This window comes from Cebus imitator, unplaced genomic scaffold (genome assembly GCF_001604975.1).
Source record: "Cebus imitator isolate Cc_AM_T3 unplaced genomic scaffold, Cebus_imitator-1.0 Scaffold50, whole genome shotgun sequence".
NCBI lineage: Eukaryota > Metazoa > Chordata > Mammalia > Primates > Cebidae > Cebus > Cebus imitator.
In genome coordinates this window covers 3,353,194-3,374,143 of record NW_016107365.1, presented here as the reverse complement: position 1 = coordinate 3,374,143, position 20,950 = coordinate 3,353,194, and the positions used below count along the sequence as shown (strand labels likewise).

General features: G+C 40.2%; 1 protein-coding gene across 3 annotated transcripts in view; it reads right to left on the bottom strand.

Annotated features, from left to right (window-relative positions):
* Positions 1 to 20,950, bottom strand: part of ARHGEF28 (Rho guanine nucleotide exchange factor 28) — a 319,351-nt gene that overhangs the window by 234,089 nt on the left and 64,312 nt on the right. The window lies entirely within an intron of this gene.

The window sequence follows — 20,950 nt, the reverse complement described above, 5'->3', positions numbered from 1 at the left end:
GGAGGCGGAGGCTGCAGTGAGCTGAGATTGCGCAGCTGCACTCCAGCCTGGGCAACAGAGCAAGACTCTGTCTCAATAAAAAATAATAATAATGATTCAGAGGTATCACAGATCTAAATGTAAAATGTAAGACCAGATGATTTCTAAAACAAAACATTTTTTTAATCTGCATGACCTTGAGTTTAGCAAAGTGTTTTTAAATACACCACCAAAAGTGTAATCTATAAAAAGAAAAATTGATAAATATACTTAGCTTATCAAAATTTAAAGCTTTTGCTGTGTGAAAACCATGATTAAAATACTGAAAAGATAAGCCAGAGACAAGGAGAAAATATTTTAAATCACATATCTGAAAAGGAAGCTATATCCAGAACCCTTACATCTCAACGGTAAGAAAACAATCCAATAAATAACAAAGGAAAGGGAGTAAATTGAGCAGACACTTCACCAAAGAAAATATATAAATAGCAAATAAGTATATGAAAAGATACTCAGCATCATTGCTCATTAGGGAAGTGCAAATTAAAATCAAATTAAGACACTACTATACACCTTTTAGAATGGCTAAAATAAAACAACTGATAATAAAACATGCTGGTGAATATGTGGGACAACTGGAGCAAAACTCATATGTTTCTGGTGGAAATTCAAAACAAGACAGTCACTTTAGAAAACAATTTTCCATTTTTTATAAAATTAAACATAGCTTATAAGACCCAGGAATACTACTTTTAGTATTTTATTCAAGTGAATTGAAACCTATGTTCACACAAGAACCTATTCACAAATAACTAGAGCAGCATTATTCATAAGCATCAAAAACCAAGCCTTCAACACATGAATGGTTAAACAAACTGTGGTACATCTATGCAATGGAATACTACTCAGCAATATAAAGGGACAAACTATTGTTTTGCACAAAAGCAGGAATAAATCAGAAATGCATTTTGCTAAGTATAAGAAGTCATATACAAAAGGCTATGTATTGTAGGATTCTATTTACATTACATTCTAGAAAAGCCAAAACTATAGGAAGGAAAAACAGATTAATGCTTGCCAGGGATTTGAGATTGGAGGAGAGTTTGACTGTAACAGGGCAGCATGAGAAAATCTGAGAGGTGATGGAAGTGTTTTACATGGTTCTATGGAGATGGATACAAAACTGTACATTTGCCACACTTCACAGGACTCTGCAATGCAACAAGTAAATTTTGCAGTATGTAAAATTTTTAAAATCAACCAGGATTATGGGAGAATCCAGGGTGGAACATAAACTATAGCAATGAATCTAACTGTATTACAAATGTATGACAGAAGCATACAAAAGAGGATTGTAAAGAAAGGAGCTGACCTAAATAGCCTTGTTTTAAATCAACAGGCCAAAAACAACCCCATTCAAAAGTGGGCAAAAGACATGAACAGACACTTCTCAAAAGAAGACAGACAAATGGCCAAACATGAAAAAAAGTTCAACATCACTCATCATTAGAGAAATGCAAATCAAAACCATAATGAGACACCATCTCACACCAGTCAGAATGGCAACTATTAAAAAGTCAAAAAATAATAGATCCTGGTGAGACTACAGAGAAAAGGAAATGCTCATATACTGTGGGTAGGAATGTAAATTATTTCAACCACTGTGGAAAGCATCTGGGAAACTTCCCAAAGAAATTAAAATAGAACTACCATTTGACCCAGCAATCCTATTGCTAGGTATGTAATCAAAGGAAAACTAATTGCTCTACCAAAAAAAAAAAAAAAAAAATACATGCACTCGTATGTTTATTGGAGCACTACTCACAAAGCAAAGAAATGAAATCAACGTAGGTGTGCATCAACGGTAGAATGAATTAAAAAAAATGTAGTACATACACACCACGGAATACTACGCAGCCATAAAAAAGAATAAAAGCATGTCCTTTGCAAGGCTATGGATGCAGCTGGAGGTCTTTATCCTAAGCAAGAACAGAAAATTAAATACTGCATGTCCCCAATTAGAAGTGGGAGCTAAATATTGGATACACATGGACACAAAAATGGGAGCAATAGACACTGGGGACTATTAGGGGAAGAGACAGGGAGGGAGGTGAGGGCTAAAAAACTACCTATTGGCTACTATGTTTAGTATCTGGGTAGCGAGATCAATCATGCCCCAAACCTCAGCATCATACCATATACCCATACAACAAACCTGCACATAAAACCCCTGAACCAAAAATAAAAGTTGAAATTTAAAAAAAGGCTTCAACAGAAAGGCTAAAGTGTTTTGACTGTAAAGAGTTTTCACACAAACTCTTTATCTAGTTGGTAAATCTACATTCTAGGGGCACAGGTCTGTATTCTCACAAGGTTAGCAATATTATAAAACTACAAGTATACTATGCTTGAAAATATAGTAAATATATTGTAGATCACCACAGCCAGGTTTCCCACTGTCAGAGAAAAAGTTATAAGCAAAGAGTGAATACTAGAATGAACTTTGTGGTGTTAGACTGGAATCCAACCATTATAGGATTACTCATCAACTTCTATCTTCCAGAGATACACATACCTTTTCATACTAGAAAGTACAAAAAATCTTGCCATTAATAGGTACTATGTTCATTTTGGGTTTTTTGTCTGTAGTTAGTTTAATTAGAACAAAACTAATGAATTTCTTTGGTTAATGGAGATTCTTCGAAGACAATAAAAAATTCACATAAGTTAAAAATGACTTTATAAATAAAAAATAATAATAGAAATCTATAAGCTTGCCTCTGCATACTAGTCAGGGACGGTTAAATTAAATTTACCATACGGCTGTACTCAAGAATACATACGATAATAATTTGCATCTGCATTTCTGGAAATTCACCAATTCTGCTCCAATTCAGTACTAAAAGATCATTTATAAGCCTGTTCTTTGGAACTCCCCAGCCAGCCCACTCTATTAAGCCTTTCTCATGTGTGGGACTGAGATAGAAATGCCATCTCCTGGACAGAGGCAGATATGAATCCCCACTAAGCTTTGGATAGTCAAACAACAGCCACCCACTTACTGCCAGCTGCTATATCCTTGCACACTTTACATACAGACACCATCACTATCGCCGCAAAACAAACGTGCCTTCCAAATATTCCAAACTTCTGAATTTGCTTCTCTGCTCTGGTGATAGGCAGCTATAGGACCAGTCAGGAAGGGCTGGGACTTAGGGGACACTGACTATAAAGTCCCACTCTAGCCAGCTGCGCACGTGGGGTAGAGCATGTGATGCCATACCTCTGGGAGCAAGGTGGCAGTGACACAGTCCAAGGGGCCAGTGGGGAGGTCAGAATCAGATAGAGCAGAGGACAACAGATTTCAAGTGACCAGGCCAGGATCCCAATTCTAGCACTCTTGGCTCTGCAGAGCCCAAGCTGTACAGGGATAGGGCTGCTGTTCTAGAAAAAGGGAGAGTACCGCTATTCGCTGAACAGCTCTGCAAATTAAGGACTCAAGACACACATTACTCATACACATTCTCGGATAATCCTATTTGCTGATGCTATGGCCGTAGCAGGAAAAGAGGAGAGAAGAAAGGGGGAAGGTAGAAAGAGGGCACCTACTGAGGAAGCTGTTTGCCCCGCTGGCAGCATGTGGACTTCCCCTAAGTAATTACTCCTGGTCTTATTCAGGGCGTACACTGGGACGTTTTCTCCCAATTTTCTTAGTTGACCTACAGCTTCCTTAAAACTTGAGATTTATAAATATAAGACTAAGTATCATTTTCTTTTATGTAAGCTTCATTCAGTCAGTCAGTCAGTCAATAAATATTTACTGAGCGCCTTCTCTGTGCCAGACACAGTATCCAGAAATTGGCAGGAAAAAGCAGAAGCAAAGTTTCTGTTCTCACAGAGCTCGTATTCAAGTGAGAAAACAAACTAATTGTGATACATGAACTTCAATAGACTCTTCTTTTTTTTCAGTGTTGTATGTTTCTCCATGGGACATTTAACAGAGAAAATAGTCATCAATGTGGTTTTGTTTCTTGGCATTTGGTTTTGTTTTGTTTGGTTTTTTCTTGAGACGGAGTCTCACTCTCTCAGTGGTATGATCTTGGCTCACTGCAACCTCTGCCTCCTGGGTTCAAGCAATTCTCCTGTCTCTCTTGGTTTATTTATAATGGGCTTCATTTGAATTGTCTACCTTAGAAGCTAAAGACAACAAACTAGATTTCATCTGCTTCCTCTCCAGGCTATTTCGGTTCCTCCGGCCAAAGGCCGCCTGAAGGAGTGTGACCCAAGGGTGTGAAAATGCAAGCCCCTTCCCTGGCTCAGCTCTGCTCAGAGCTTTGATGGCTGCTGGAACTTCCACCCTTGTCAGGGTAAATGATTTATTCTACCAGAGTTCAGCTAAGTGTACCAGCATAACAAGGCAGCAGTTGCTGAACACCACCACATGCTCAGTACATCTGAAACCTGGGTATAAGCAGATGGTAGACAGGAAGTCACTGGTTTGCACTCATCTGCCGACCAGTAGGCCACTTCATTCACTGCCAGGGTCATTTCTATCACTTGAGGTCAACATTTGAGATGACAACATGGTCTATAAAAACATATCCTTCGAACACATAGGAGAGTCCAGGAAATCACAATCTCTGAAAACTCTAGCCAGAGACTGGATTTCCCTTGGCCCATAGCAAGTGCTCTAAAATGATAAGCCTCCTTCAGCAGGCTGTTCTTATCCCCAGCTCTCCTTCCCATTCCATCAAATCAAAACACAAATCCACATGGCCAGCTCTTCTTTCAGAGGCATGCACACAGTGAACACCAGGTGGTCTTAATTTACGGAAAACCCAAGGACAGTGCTAATCTCAGTATGATCAGTCAGGTCATTAAGCATATATTGAGTGCTTATTACTTGCCAGGTGCTGCCTGATGTTCACATCAAATGTCACGTAGTTTAAAAAGAAAAACAGCCGGAAGGAGAGAGACAGTAGGTAGAAGGTATATGAAGTTGGCAAGCATCAACAGAGAAGGCAAGAGCCATGGTAAAGAAGGTTGCAACTGAGCCAGAACAGAGGAGGAAGAGTGTAACTCAAAGAGGTGGCAGTGAAGTATGTATCTTTAAGTGTTTTTTAAGCCTGATTTAGTGATTGGGTTGCTTGCCTTGGTTGCTTCAGTCTCCACTGACAATGGCTTTCCATAAATAAGAGCACCTCCACTTCTGTTTTAAATGCTTTATGCAGACAAAGCAATTTACAGGGTTAACTGCCACCTATAGAAAAGACACCACAGGAGGCTGGGTGTGGTGGCTCACACCTGTAATCCCAGCACTTTGGCAGTTGGGGGTGGGGAAGGAATCACAAGGTCAGGAGTTTGAGACCAGCTTGCCCAACATGGTGAAGCCCCCATCTCTACTAAAAATACAAAAATGAGCTGGGCATGGTGGTGTATGCCTGTAGTCCCTGCTACTCTGGAGGCTGAGGCAGGAGAATCACTTGAAGCTAGGAGGCAGAGATTGCAGTGAGCTGAAATCGCGCCATTGCACTCCAGCCGGGCAACAGAGAAAAACTCCATCTCCAAAAAAAAAAGAAAAGAAAAAGTAAAGAGATCACAGCCACAAGTAGAAATATCATAGTTCTAAAGTGTCTAAATACTTCAGTTCTGAAAATGTGAACTCTTTCGACACATATGTGAAAGTGTTCCATCTACCTTTCCAAATTGTATATGTGAACCTCCTGTCCCCTTCTGGTTCTGCCTCTGTTAAATATTGACATACAGTAGTGCAGACATTACAGTGTACCAGGATAACATCCCACTAAGCCAAAGTGCCCTATTATGGGACTTCTTCAGCCCAGGTGTGATGGCACCATGGTGGCTATCATGGCCAATGGCAAATCTCAACCAAAGAAGTTTAACAACTGTATGATGAAGCAAAATGTGGCCTTTCTGGGCACACATTTTATGTTTTCCTGCCTTTATTTAAAAAAATATAATAATGGCCAGGTACAGTGGCTTATGCCTGTTATCCCAGCACTTTGGAGGCGGAGACAGGTAGATCACTTGAGGTCAGGAGTTTGAGACCAGCCTGGCCAACATGGCAAAACCCCATTTCTACTAAAAATACAAAAATTAGCCAGGCCTGGTGGCTCACACCTGTAATGCCAGCTACTCAGGAGGCTGAGGCAAGAGAATCACTTCAACACAGGAAACTGAGGTTGCAGTGAGCTGAGATCGCACCACTGCACTCCAGCCTGGGTAACAGGACAAGATCCCATCTCAAAAAATAAAATTAAATAAATAATAATTTAAAATTGTAATAATAATCATCTGTGGGTTCACAAGCTGGCTTCCTGCCTCTGCATTGGTCATGTTTACCATTAGAAAGGCTATTTGGTATTTTCTATGTGGCAACCTCTAAAGAGAAGATTGAAGTGGCTACTTTCTAATAGGTAGATGATATCCTTTAGTTATTTTAGAAAATTCGCTGACCTACCCTGAGTGAATGAGTAGATTCCCCAGGGCTTTTAACATCATGAGGCCAACAGCGTAACATTCACTAATCTACCTGAGAAGAATCACAGCTCTCCCAGCAACTCATCTTTGTCAAAGCAGGAAACGTCCCAAATGCCATTTCCCCATTCCCTCCCCTATTCCCACCCACATACACACCCACACTAAGTGACTTTTTTATTTTTAAAAAAAAAAAAAAAAATTTAAGACGGAGTCTCGCTCTGTCTCCCAGGCTGGAGTGCAATGGCACAATCTTGGCTCACTGCAACCTCCGTCTCCTGGGTTCAAGTGATTCTCCTGCCTCAGCCTCCTGAGTAGCCAGGACTACAAGCACTCATCACTGTGACTGTCACCATACACAGCTAATTTTTGTATTTTTAGTAGAGACAGGGTTTCACCATATTGGGCAGTCTGGTCTCGAACTCCTGACCTTGTGATTCCTTCCCCACCCCCACCTCCCAAAGTGCTGGGATTACAGGCGTGAGCCACTGTACCTGGCCACAAATTATCTTTTACACCAACCAAGATTACTTGTAAAAAAGAGTGGAGTTTATACTTCCATACAAAGACAGACAAAACTCATACACACACACACACACACACACACACACACACACACACACACAATGTTGGGAAAGGATAAGTAGAGACTTTTAAAGCCTTTCGAATAATTGAATTAAAGAGAGAGAGGAAAACAGGCAAAGTCTAGAACCTTCTCTCCTGACCTCCTTGAAGGTAGCAGCTGAGCCCAGTAGACTTTCTTTTAGTTAAAGATTCCTGTGAGCTACCTGACCTCCTCTTCCTCCCTGGGACTCCTGAGTGTGGCCAGGCCCTGGGCCTGAGATCCACCTCAGTGCCATCCTGTTCCCACGGAAACTCCCAAGAGGATCCAGATTCTCCCCTATTTTTTCATACCTTCTAAGAGCTTGCCTTCTAGGAATCAAAGTAAAGAATCAATACATTGAGAATCAGAGAACCCCAATGCCCTGAAAAAAAGTCTAGATTTAGATTTGCAAGGCATTATAGAAATGATTTCTGTCTTCAGTACCATTCAGGCAATTTGACTAAGTGTCATCCATTTAACCATGGAACACAGAGTTGCATAAACTGACAGACTGAGCTTTCCCTACTATATTGTCTGTGTGCCAACTGACATTAAAATAGAGATAGCCTCCATTCTCTGCACTTCCACTCTCTGAACTCTGGCTTTCCAGTTGGATTCAGTAACTTTTTAGATTAATCTATTGTTATCTGATCTATAACTTTTCCTACCCCAAAAGATTTAGATATTCTTTGCTATCTAAACTCACCATATAAACTCTTGCTATCTCAACTCAGGATCCAAACACATTCAGATGTCAGGGAATGCCTATAATTTCAGTGACGAAAAAATCAACTTTAATCTCACACTGAGGTAGGACGAAGATTGGTTGCAACTCGAAAGGTTGGAAGAACCCTAATCAGAAATCCCTGCTCCCAAGAGGGCTACATAATCATTTCAAGTGTCTTTAACAAAATTATACCATACAATTTCATACCCATCAGGATGGCTATTATTTAAAAATAAAAAGTGTTGGCAAAAATGTGGAGAAAATAGAACACTTGTGTACTGCTGGTGGGAACGTAAAATGGTGCAACCGCTGCGGAAAAGTTTGACAGTTCCCCAAAAAGTTGTATGCAGAATTACCATATGATCCAGCAATTTCACTTCTAGGTGTATACCTAAAAATTGAAAGCAGGGACTCAAATGGATACTTGTACATCAATGTTCCTAGAGTAATAAAATTCATAGACGCAAAGAGTAGAATGATAGTTACCAGAGGCTTTGGCAAAAGGAAGGACAGGGAGTTATTGCTCAGAGGATACTGAGTTTTAGTTGGAGAAGATGGAAAAGTTCTACATATGCATAGTCCTAACAGCTGCACAACAATGTGAATGTATTCAATGCCACCAAAACTATACACTTAAAATTGATTAAATGAAAAATTATATGTTATGATATTTTACCAGAATTTTTTTTTTAAAAAAGACCTATACCGGAGACCATAATGAGATATCACTATACACCTATCAGAATAACTAGAATAAAAAATAGTGGTAATGCCAAATACTTGCAAGGATGCAAAGAAATTGGCTCTCTTGTACAATGCTGGTGGGAACGTAAAATGATACAGCCATTCTGGAAAATTGTTTGTCGGTTCCTTTAAAAACTAAACATACACTTACTATACAACCCAGCAATCACATTCCTGAACATTTATCTCAAGAACATCCACATTTGAAATGTTATGAAAACGATGTTCACACAAAAACCTATACACATTTGTTCATAGCAGTTTTATTCATAATAGACAAAACCTGGAAACAAGCAAGATGTCCTACAAGAGGTGAATGGTTAAACAAACTGGACACGCGTACCGTGGAATACAACTCATCAGCAAGAAAGGATGAGCCATTGATACATGCAACAACTGGCTGTTTCTTAAGGGCATTATGCTGAGTGATTAAAAAGGCAGTCCCAAAAGATCATAAGCTGTATTGCTTCATATATATAACATTCTTGAAATTACAAAATTATAGAGATCGTGGTGGCTCACGCCTGTAATCCCAGCACTTCGGGAGGCCGAGGCAGGTGGATCTTGAGGTCAAGAGGTTGAGACCATCCTGGCCAACATGGTGAAAACCCGTCTCTACTAAAAATACAAAAAAATTAGCTGGGCATGGTGGCACATGCCTGTAGTCCCAGCTAGTAGGGAGGCTGAGGCAGGAGAATTGCTTGAACCCGGGAGGCAGAGGTTGCAGTGAGCCGAGGTCGCACCACTGCACTCCAGCCTGGTGCCTGGTGATGGAGTGAGACTCTGTCTCAAAAAAAAAAAAAAAAAAAATTATAGAGATCAAGAAAAGATTAGTTGTTGTCGGGTTAGGCATGGTGGAGAGGGGAGGGTTGGCATATGTATGCAACACAGTTCATCTACTCATCGATGAAAGCTGAAGATACTGGCAATTCTGAACCATCAAAAATGCTTCAAAAATTAATCTGTATCCTCATTTTTAACTAAAGACCACATCCAATTTAATGGCTAATTGCCCCTTCCCATCATCCCAACTTCCACTGAAAGCACAATGGCAGTTACCAACAGAAATCTCACTGGCAACGTGTCAGGTATCATTTTATTTGGCTTATGTTTTTCCCCTGTTTTGCCTGGAGGAAAACTCCCTATTGAGTTCAGTCAGAGGTTTTGATACAATATCATCTATTTTCACATTTAATCCTCTGCCATCTGTGAATAAATACCTTTTTAAAATTCAAAAATACAATGATGTATAAGGTGATCCACTTCAAAACAAACCGAGTATTTAAAAATCTAATTTCAAACATACGATTTAGTGTATTTATGAAAAGTGTTCACCACTGGCTTTTATAAAAGAAAACACTGTACTGCTACAAACAGGATTTTATGTATAGGTAACTTTTCTAAAATACCTTTATTAATGAATTCTTAATGAAGAATTCAGTAAAAATGTAAAGAACCATAAAAGTCACAATTCAAAATAAAAACAGAGAACTGCATTATTATGAAAGCCAATCTTGGACTTCCCACTGAAAAAGTCATTTAACTCATTTTGCCTCACTAGCCCTTGGGATATTCTTATATTCCAACTCATGGGAAGTGTTTTCGGTTTCTCACCAAAATATGCGCTATTCCTTTCACACAACATTTTATGGTGATTTTATTTTTTCATACCTCTCAGGGATGAATTTAATTTTTAAACTATACATTGTAATTATATATATTTATAGGGGACATTTTGATATTTTGATATGTACTTATTATACAATGATCCAATCAAGGCAGTTCGTGTGTTCAACCACCTCCTGCATTTATCATATCTTTGCGTAAGAATATTCAGAAGCTTCTCCTCTAGCTCTTTTGTAATATACAATACTTTCCTGTTAACTATAGTCATCCTACTGTGCAATACAACACCTGAACTTATTCCTCCTCTACAATTGTAACTTTGTACCCACTGACCAACCTCTCCCCATCCTCTCCCCTCCCCTTGTGATGACTTTAAATGGAAAAATCTGTGATTCTTGATGGACTCACAAAATTGTTTTTATTGTTCTTCTCTTTATTTAAAAAAAGATTATACAATTTGGGCTCATAGTAAAAAATTCAAACAGTAGACCAGTGCGTATGTAGAAGGCATTCCTCACTCCCACTCCAGGAGTTTGGATATCATTCTAGAAGTGTTCTGTCAATACATAAGTATTTCTCATTTAAAAAACACACACATGGGATTCCACATTCTTCTATAACTTGTGTTTTTAAAAAACTACCATATATCATAGATATCTTCCCACATCAGCACATTCGGACCTCCATCATTCTTTTCAAAGACCAGATGATTGATTTAACCAACTGCCTAAAGATGGACATTGTGATTGATCCCAGTATTTTATGTTTAACTTTCTTTACATATTGGAACATTGAATGGGAGTGGGTGAGTCCTAAGAAACATTCTCTCGTAAGAGTTTACATTTTTCATTGACTAGTAGTTATCAAAATAGATTCTACCACTGAGAATAGACTTTTGAAGGCAGTATGGTCAGGTTGGCAGGTGAGACTCATAAATTTTTTAAATCTAATTTATGAGTGGTCAGGTACATTTAAACAGATTAATGTTTTAATGATCCGACTTTATTAGATAATCTGCTGAAAATCTCTGCTGAAAATGAATACTCCAGTAATCACTTTACTTTTTCTGTAGATTCTTTGTTATCTATTCTCAAAGGGATACAAGAAGCTATGTTTCCTCTTTCCACACAGTCACTTTCAGTAACTACAGCCATATTCTAAATAATAGTTATGTCACATGCTTAAATATATTGTTTCAGTAACCTAGATTTTCAAATTCCCTTCCATGAGCACGCCCACTGCTCAGCACTTTCCACACCCAGATCACCCACAAAGAGAGCCCTCCTGTAATGTTACTCCACAACCTGGTAATTTCTAATTCTACGGTGGCATAAAAGTCTTTGTCAACTTTATAAAAGTTGTCTTAAGTCTTTGACATGGTCTATACCTGCAACTCTTTCTAAATTGTTTAGATTTTTCCCTAAATCAATCTCTCTCTCCTCTCCCCTCCAACCCCATGCTTCCCCTTATTATTGATCTGCTCAAAAGAAGGCAGGCCTGAGGATAAGTCCCTGGGGAAATAGGGAATCTTGCTAGCCATGTACCCTTAAAGGATCCCCACATCAGGGCCACCTTCCATGAGCATAACCTCATTGTTATTCAGAAACTGCCCTCCCCATCCCGCCACACACACATACACACACACACCCCTCTAGGTGAGAAACTAGGGCTACCTCTTCTGCCCCCAATAATTCTACAATCTGTGAGCAAAGCTTGATGTTATTCTCAAAACTCAAAAGAAAAGTGTTCGCAAAATTAAGTGTAAGTACGTGGAGAACACATGGATCATCATACAATGTGGTGATGTGGGTAGAGGCCAAAGACATGGGTTCCAATGCTAGCATTGCCCTCACCAGACATGTGATGGCTCCAGCCTCCTCTCCCAGGCTCACAGCAACCCTCCCCTCCAGTCAGCCAGTGCCAACCAGTACATGCACCCTCTCTCAGACCACGCCCTCTCCTTGGACCACCCTTTACCTGTGTGACCTGGCTAATTCCAGTCTCCATTGTGAACCCAGCTTCTTCCCAGGCTCTGCAGTCCATTTGCCTGTCCTGTGGTTTCGGAAGCATTCTCAGCATGTTCTTATCCAACCATTTATCACAATTATCACATATAATCAGTAGTGAATTCTCATGGGCAGGGCAGCCTGTTTCCTCAACCTTTGGAAAAAAGCCAGAAACCAGAGGCAGATTTTTCCATAAAGCTTCAGGGCTCCCGGAGACCTCTTCCAATGCTTTGGGAGGACCCTAAACAACATGGTCATAGTCAGTCCCTTCTTATCCTCAATAGCAAGATACTGTTCAAAATGGGATCGAATTTGACCTGTACAAAGCTGGGGTGGTCACCAGATCACCATCAGAGGAAAGCAACAATAACAACATAGAGTATCACAAGATTAGCTTTTAATTTGGTGTTTATCCAAAGTGTTCTAGGTGAATGATGTTACAGAAAAATTAAATAAAAGTGTTCCATGCAGGGGTAAGGGATGGGGTATTTTAACCACAATTTGTTAAGATGCCTTTCTCTTTCCATTCAGTCTCCACTCAGAAACACTCCCCTTCCATTGGGTGGCACTGGAACATCAGAGGGCATTTTCAGGACCTAGATAAGAGGAATCTGAATTGGAAATGTGAGGTTTATGGAATTTGCCAGCGTTTTAAAATTTGTTATCTATCATTATAAATGAATATTCACTTTCAATCTAATTTTGTTTTTATAACGATACTCCTCTTCTGAAAGGGAATCCTTCCAATGGCATAATCTTCAGGACTCACAAAACCTGCATCTGCCCCTGCCTGTATTTCACTTAGTATGTGAAACTTAAAATCTTTCGTATGAATTAATGCATGCATGAATGCACACAGGGCGAGTCACTTAACATCACCAAGTTCATCTCCACTGCTAAACAATGTGTGGCTCTAATGAAACAGCGAATGTGTGAAAACATTTTGTAGGGCACTACGAGATGCTCTCATCAAGTAAGGTAGTAACTTCATGGAGATGCCCTCATCAAGTAAGGTAGTAACTTCATGGTTGCTATGGTTTAAATGTCCCCTCCAGAAACTCATGTTGAAATTTAATCCCCAGTGTGGTAGTACTGAGAGGTAGGTCCTTTAAGAGGTAATTGGATCATGAGGGCAGCGATCTCATGAATGGGTTAATCTATGCATGGATTAATGGGTTACTAATTAATGGGTTATTAATTAACCCATGGATTAATGGGTTATTAGTCCATGCATAGATTGGGAGGGGACTGGTGGCTCTATAAAAAGAAGGAGAGAGACCTGTGAGCACACTCAGCCCCTCAGACGCGAGGCCCTCTGCCTTCTCAGGACCTTTCAGAGAGTCCCTACCAGCAAGGCGGCTCTCACCGCATGTGCCCCCTCAACTTGAACTTCCCAGATTCTAGTTCTGTAAGATATAAATTTTGTTTCTTATAAATTACCCAGTTTCAGGTATTCTGTTATAAGTAATGGAAAACAGACTAACTCAATTTTTTTTCAAAGATGCAGATTATAGTAACTATAAGTGCTGGGAGATCCTAATAAAGAATGCTAAAGAAGGGGGTTAAAAAAAAAAGAGATCACATGACGTGGCTCACAGATAATCTTTTCTGAGTTAGGGGATTCTTCAGGAACTTTCTGCCTGATAAAGTAAGCTTTTCATTCCCTATAGTTTTAACCCAACTTCCTGTTAAGTTCTAGTTCTCAGCCAGGAATTGTCTACCTCAAAAAGACTTCCTTAATTGTTATTGCATAACGTTTACATATTCCATATAGTACCTTAAAAATGTTAAGCTTCAAACTCTGAGACATGTTCCCCAAATCTCCAAATTCACTACCATTATGATGCCAGCCCCCTCCTGCTGGACCTTCTATCTCTTTGTACAGCTGGAATACAAACACTCAAATGACAGTCCCAGTCCCAAAATAGTGATGGTCACATACCTGCTGGGAAAACTCACAGTACAGAAATAAGCAAACAACAAAATTAAAGAGTGCTCCAGGAGGAGCCTCACCACTGTTTATTGAATGGCACTAAATTAGAACTGTGTATTAATTCAACAAATATTTATTATGTAATACATGCCAGGCACTATACTAGTGATGGAAAATCAGTGGACAAAAACAATTGTCCACTAGAAGATTATGCCATTGGAAGGATTCCCTTTCAGCAAAGGAATAAAATTATAAAAACAAAATTAGGTTGAAAGCAAATATTCATTTACAATGATCAATTACAAATTTTAATTGAATGTTTGAGTCTCTGCTGTATTGGTGCTTACAATAAAAGGGACACTAAACAAAACAGTAACAATCACCACTCTCTCAAAATAGAAAATGTCTAGAGGACCATATTAAGGATGTGACATTTGAGCTGAAATCTGCAAGGTGAGTAGGAATTTAATTATACGAAGGGGAAGGGAGCAAGCGTGTGCCAGGTGAAGAAAAGAGCACATACACACACAGGTCCTAGGGCAGGAAGAAGCGTGGCATTCACCAAGAACTGAGAGCAGGACGGTATGGCTGGAGCTTATGGTGTAAAGGGTTTCTGCAACCCTACACATGTGACCCCAAATCATCTTTAATTATCCACAATTTTTGTCAATGGTACCCTCTCCCTAATGACCACAGCCATTGCCTGGAATGCTCCTATAAAGGATCAGACAGCAAGCTTGCCTCCCCTCAGTGATCCTCCAGAAACTCAATCTGCAAACATTTACTGAAAGCCTACAGTGCATTGGGCACTGCACGAGGTATTGAAATGTCATGAAGGGTAATAATCTGCGTTCAGGAGATGATGTAGAGTCAAATGCATAGCTGTCCGAGGTCATAACCAACAGATACTATCACATCCCATTCCTACCTTAGGGGCATTCCTGGATATGGAACAGAAACACCTTGGGTGATGTTCTAGAAATAAGAGAATGAGGAAAGCCCACTAGGGTCGAGAGATTAGAACTTGCCTGATTAAAACAGCTAAATGATATGGCTGCAAGTTGAAAGATGAATGCCGGGAAATAATATTTGAAAGGCATGAAAAAGTCTTCACCAATTCTGAGAAAATGGCAACTCTGAAGAGGCCAGGGACAATAATCCAAAGGTGAATTAGCACAACAGCTGAGGAGAAAGAGGGGACGGCCATGGCCATCAGCAGGTCTTAATGACTGACCATCGACAGAGGACAAAGGATGGAGGAATTAGGAAAACTCAAAGCGGGACACCTGGGAGAGTGGTGGGACGGTAACAGAAATCAGCAAGTTGGAAAGAGGAGTTGCTTAGAGGAAAACTTGGAAAACTTTTACAAAACATAACAGTCTGAATTTAAAGTCAAATCCTGGCTAATTGAGTGATAATAGCAAACAGGCCAGCTGGAAATGGAAGATGAGGCCTGGGCAGAGGTCAAGACGAGAGGGCCTGCAACGTGGGAGTCTTCCAGGAGGAGCGGTGGTCTAAATAACAAGAATAGATGAGCTCACGAGAAAGAGAGGAGAAAGCAGTGGGCCCTGGGGAAAAACCACACAACAGAGGAGAGGAAAGCACAATAGGCAACGAGAGAACTTGAAAAAGAACCAGCAGGGTTCATGAACAGCGAAAGTACACTTTTTAAACATAAATCAAATCACGCAACCCCCCACTGATCTATGGGCATGACGCGGCCCCTCCCACCTCTCTGACCTGTCTACTCTTCTCTCCCCTCCCTCACAACGCAAGGGCCACACTGGCCTTTCGTTGTCCGTCAAATACAAAAAGTTCATTTCTACTCCAGGGCCTTTGTGCTTTCTGGTCCCTCTACTAGACTGCTCTCCAGGAGGTCCCAGAGAGGCTGATAATATACACACACCATTCTCTGCCATGCCATAGCCTTGTATTGCCCTAACCCGTACCACATCTGAAATTCTCATTTTTTATTTGTTTACCTAATACCGTCTGTCTCTCATTCCCGTGTGCGTTCCGGGAGAGAACAGGGACTTGGGACCTTGTTTCTCACTCTCTGCCCTTATGGTGTGTGGAACTGAATGGGACCTTGAGAAAATAAACACCTTAGATTAAGCAAGAGCAAACTTGGTGACCTTCATAAGATCCATTTCAATAAAAATAACAGTATCAAGATATGGAGAGGAAAAGAAGGCCAGAGCTAGAGACTCTTATTTAAAACATGCACACCCTCCTGAGGTGTAAGGGGGAGGAACTTGATAAGGTAGGATAGCTACAATCACACCTTCTATAAGGGTTGCCTTTCTAGAAGATGTAAATAAAACACTTTACCTGGATCACATGTTATTTCTTCTATTGAGACTTCTCCCAGAGAAAACTCTGACCCATTTGCATCATGCCTAAAATCTTTGCTTAGAAGGTAAAATATTTTAAAAACTCAAATAGAACAAAAATATGGGTTACTTCAAGTTCTTTATTAAAAATACAAGCTGCACATTACCCAAATTGTGGGGGCTGTCACTGAGATATAGGAAGTGAGGCAGCATCAGACTTTAAGAACACTTGGCACTTATTTACCCACGGACCTCAACCCATACCCACAAAGAAATTTCTTCAAAGTTGGGCACTAGGCTGACTCTTCCTGAGGTCTTCTGTAGCTGTGTATTCACCTTTGGGCCTTTCCCCAGAAGCCTGTCATTTCAGTGTGACAGTAGGAGGGGTCACCATAAAGTGGTATTGTATTGAGAGAAAAGGAAACTCTTTCTTTCAAAATGTGAAATGGGATGAAGCTAATGGAGGATTTGTAAAACGTTTCTAAGTCAAAGGTTTTGCTAAAGTCTAAGAAGTGGCTTTTCCCCTCTGCTCCTGCCAGAACTAACAAGCAATCTCCTGAAGCAGCTAAGGAGCTTCAGACTTCCCAGGAATTGACATCTCACAGCTGCTGCCCAGCCTGGGTAAAACAGTTACCATGGTCCTCTTTGCTCTGTGGCAAGAATATGCTGCTTTGGAATTTGTTTGCACCCTCAGGAGGAAAACAGGAGAAAAAGCTAAGAGATAAAAACAAGGCCATCTAGAGAGGGTAGGAAAAGGTCGAGTTAAGTTAGTAGAAAACAAAAGCCACCAAAGAGAACCAACTTCAGGGAGCACAGATTAACCAACAACGGCAGAAACCCCCAAAAGGTGGCAATTCACTGACATGCACGTGCCGCTGTGTTTTAAGACACAAGTAATGTCCATGTAATCTGCTAAAAACAAATTTGCACAAAGTAAACACGTGATCTAGAAGTTAAATTCAAGCAAAGGACTCACCTGATTCCATTGACTAAGCCAGACTAAGCTTTACTAGCCTATTTTAAAAGATACCCTTACCTACCACCCTCTGACACCTGAGCTAATGAAATTTCTATTATTTTGAGCTGTGGAGAAGCTGAATGGAGCAAATGACTGTCAATTAATAGGTCTGGCTTCTTGTGAGCAAATGAGCTTTAGAAGGTCAGAGCTTGTCTAGACATAGTTACCAGCAGCATCCTCTAGTGAGATAAAAGAAAAGAGAGATGCTTTAATTTAAGGTCCAGGAAGGAGCGCCATTTTTCATGTCAGAAAGCTCAAAGGCAGCTGCAGAACAGGAAAGGATAAAACGGTGCCCTTGAGTACTTGGTCAAGGAGGAAGTGGAGATGTGACAGAGCAGTGGGGGAGGTCATTAGCAGTGAAGGTGGGAAAACCCCAGGCTTATTGTGGGATCTGCCACTAACAAACTTTCTGAGCAAAAAAATATAGATTTTTTTCATGACTTCTAATAGAGCATTTAAAAATCCAGAGCGTCAAACCAGCTGAGTTAACTTAGTCGAGCCAGTCAGTCTCCCTCTTGGAGACTATTCTCATCAGCAAAGTGAGGGTGCCCAGGCAAAGGTCCCCAAGATGCCCTCACAGACTAATATTTTCAGTTGATGGGCACGAGGCCAGTCATACATACGTGGCCCATGAGGGGATGCAGAGCTACTAGGAGAGAAGGGCAGTGTCTGGAGGACAGGATTTCCTTCCACAGGAACCAAAAGCCAAAGGGAATCTGCGGGAAACCGGAAAAACGCGTCTGCTGGGTGACCCCAGAACAAAGCCACCAAGTCATTCACCACCTCAATAGGAAGCTGCTTCCCTGGGCTGGGGAAGAGTCCATCCAGATAACTTGGGCCCTATCCTCCGGCCCTCCCTCCAGAAGGCTGGGACCAAGGGGTGTATGCTCCACCAAGTGTTCAAGGAAGCTATACCAAGATCCAGAAATTAGAAAAGGCTGAATGGGAGAGAGTTTAGCCTCATTACCTCTAGATATCAGATTATACCTTCAACACACACGATGAGCCCAGCAGCAACCAACATACTTGGGACCAAACACAGGAGGAGGCAGTGACTCAGAATAAAAGAGTAACATAAACATGAAATGCTAGGGGAATAAGGAAGCATCTCAGATCCAGCTGGCAACAAGCTACTGAAGAAAAAAACTCCACTGCCCAAATGGTTATACAATTTGCAGGCTCCAGAGAAAAAAGTGATTACACTCTTCTCAGTCAGTTGCTATGATTAACACGTCTGTGAAGCATGTCAGAGGGTGGAGGAGAGCAAGAGCCCACACACACAGTCTCACACATGCACCCTCTACAGATGTTAAAAAATCTCCATGGCTTAGATGTTCATATTAGTCAGAATTTGAGAAATGGCAGAAGTGAAGAACCATAGCAAAAAAGGAGGTTTAAAGCAAGCAAGGAGATTTCTTTCTTCTAACCCTTCACCAACTTAATCAACATACAAAATTTAACATCCTACATTTCTTTGCACAATGAAAATGAGAATGTAATCCCCAATTACACAATTATCAGTCATTAAAGCTAAAAAAAATAGACATTAAATATTTCTGAAAGTTGCTGAATAAAATTTCAACTATTAGATCTTATTTGCAAAGCAATCCACTAAAACTTAAAATATGTATGCCCTTCATCCAGCAATTCCACTCCTAGGAATCTATCCCATAGAGATGAAAGTATCAACATATAAGGACATATGGGCAGGATGCCTGGTGAATAATTGTTCATGGTTGCCAAAATCTGAAATAAAATGAATGTCCATCAACAAGGAATGAGCTTGTCCCATACCTATTCATTAACTAGGGTGAGTTTGAGCTATGTCGATGGCTTGCTTATAGGAGTTTCTACAAAGTATCACTGAGCTGGAAAAGATACAGAAATCCACATAATATTATCCTTCTAGTAAAGCTTGTATATGTATATATGAATACAGAAAACATGAAAATGTTTGCACTAAGTCCATGGTTCTCAAACTTTGGCACACAGCAGAATCGCTTGAAAGTTTCATTAAAACACAGATTGCTGGGCCCCACCCACAGAGTCTCTGATTCAGTAGGTCCAGGGTGAGGTCTGAGAATTTGCATTTCTAGCAAGTTCCTAGGGAGGCTGATACTGTTGAGACCCCCTGCAGGAGGTGACTCTAAGGGTTAGCTCAGAGTACAGGAAGGGGAAGTATAAAATGGGGGTGAGGGGAAATGGGGTCCTAGCCATTATAATAAAAACAGCATTTCCATAATATTCCTTATGGTATATCGTGTGTATGTGTGTGTGTGTGTGTGTGTGTATGTGTGTGTATGTGTGTTTACATTTGCCAAACAAATTTTAGTATTAACCAAAATGCTAATAAAGTTATCTCAAAAAGAGAATTTCTTTCGAGAAATTTATTTTAAGAAATTTGAGGAATTACAGGCATGGGCACAGTGGCTCATGCCTGTAATCCCAGCACTTTAGGAGTCCAGGGTGGGAGGATCACTTGAGCCCAGGAGTTTGGGACCAGCCTAGGCAACATGGCGAGACCCCATCTCTGCAAAAAAATACAAAAATTAGCCCAGTGTGGTGGTGAGTGCCTCTAGTCCCAGCTACTCTGGGGCCTGAGGCAGGAGGATTGCTTGAACCCAAGAGGTACAGGCTGCAGTGAGCCAAGATTGCACTACACTCCCCAGCCTCAGTGACACAGTGAGACCTGGTCTCAAAAACAAAATAAAACAGAAAAAAGGTAGAATTTCAAATGATTTTCACTTTCTTTTTAATTTTACTTACCATATTCTTTATAAGTATTATTTAATCATTTTAAATAAAGCCATTTTAGTTGAGGAAAAATTGGAAAATCTGTGGAATTAACAATTTATCAAGCAAGATTTTTTCTGTTTTATTCATAGCACTAAACTGATATTTCGGAAAGATTAGCATAAATTATACTGTACAAACAGTTTTTGTTTATGTTGAGGTAGGGTATTGCTCTGTCACCCAGGCTGCAGTGCAGTGGTGTGATCGTAGCTCACTACAGCCCTGAACTCCATGGCCCAAGCTATCCTCCCACCTCTGCCTCCCAAGTAGCTGGGACTACAGTCTTGAGCTAATTTTTTACACACCTGGCTAATTTTTTTTTTTTTTTTTTTTTTTTTTGGTAAAGAAAGTTCTCACTATGTTGACCAGGCTGATCTCGGGAGGACCAAGAGGCCTTTCAAAGTGCTGAAATTACATGTGTATGCCACCACACCCAGCCAGGACTTTATACAAAAATAAAATATAATTAATGTAGAAAAGAAAGCTCTCAGATAAATAAGTAGAACGTGTATTTGTTTTATAACTCTCCTTGATTTACAAAAATTTAGAGAATACTCAATATAAAAAGTAATCAAAGAGCATTCGTTAGCCAAAACACAAATAGGCTTGTAAATGCAAAATGTCTTCCTCTCTCAAAGTTTAATTAAGTGCCCAGTAAGCAAATCTCTTTTTTTCTTTTTTTTTTTTTT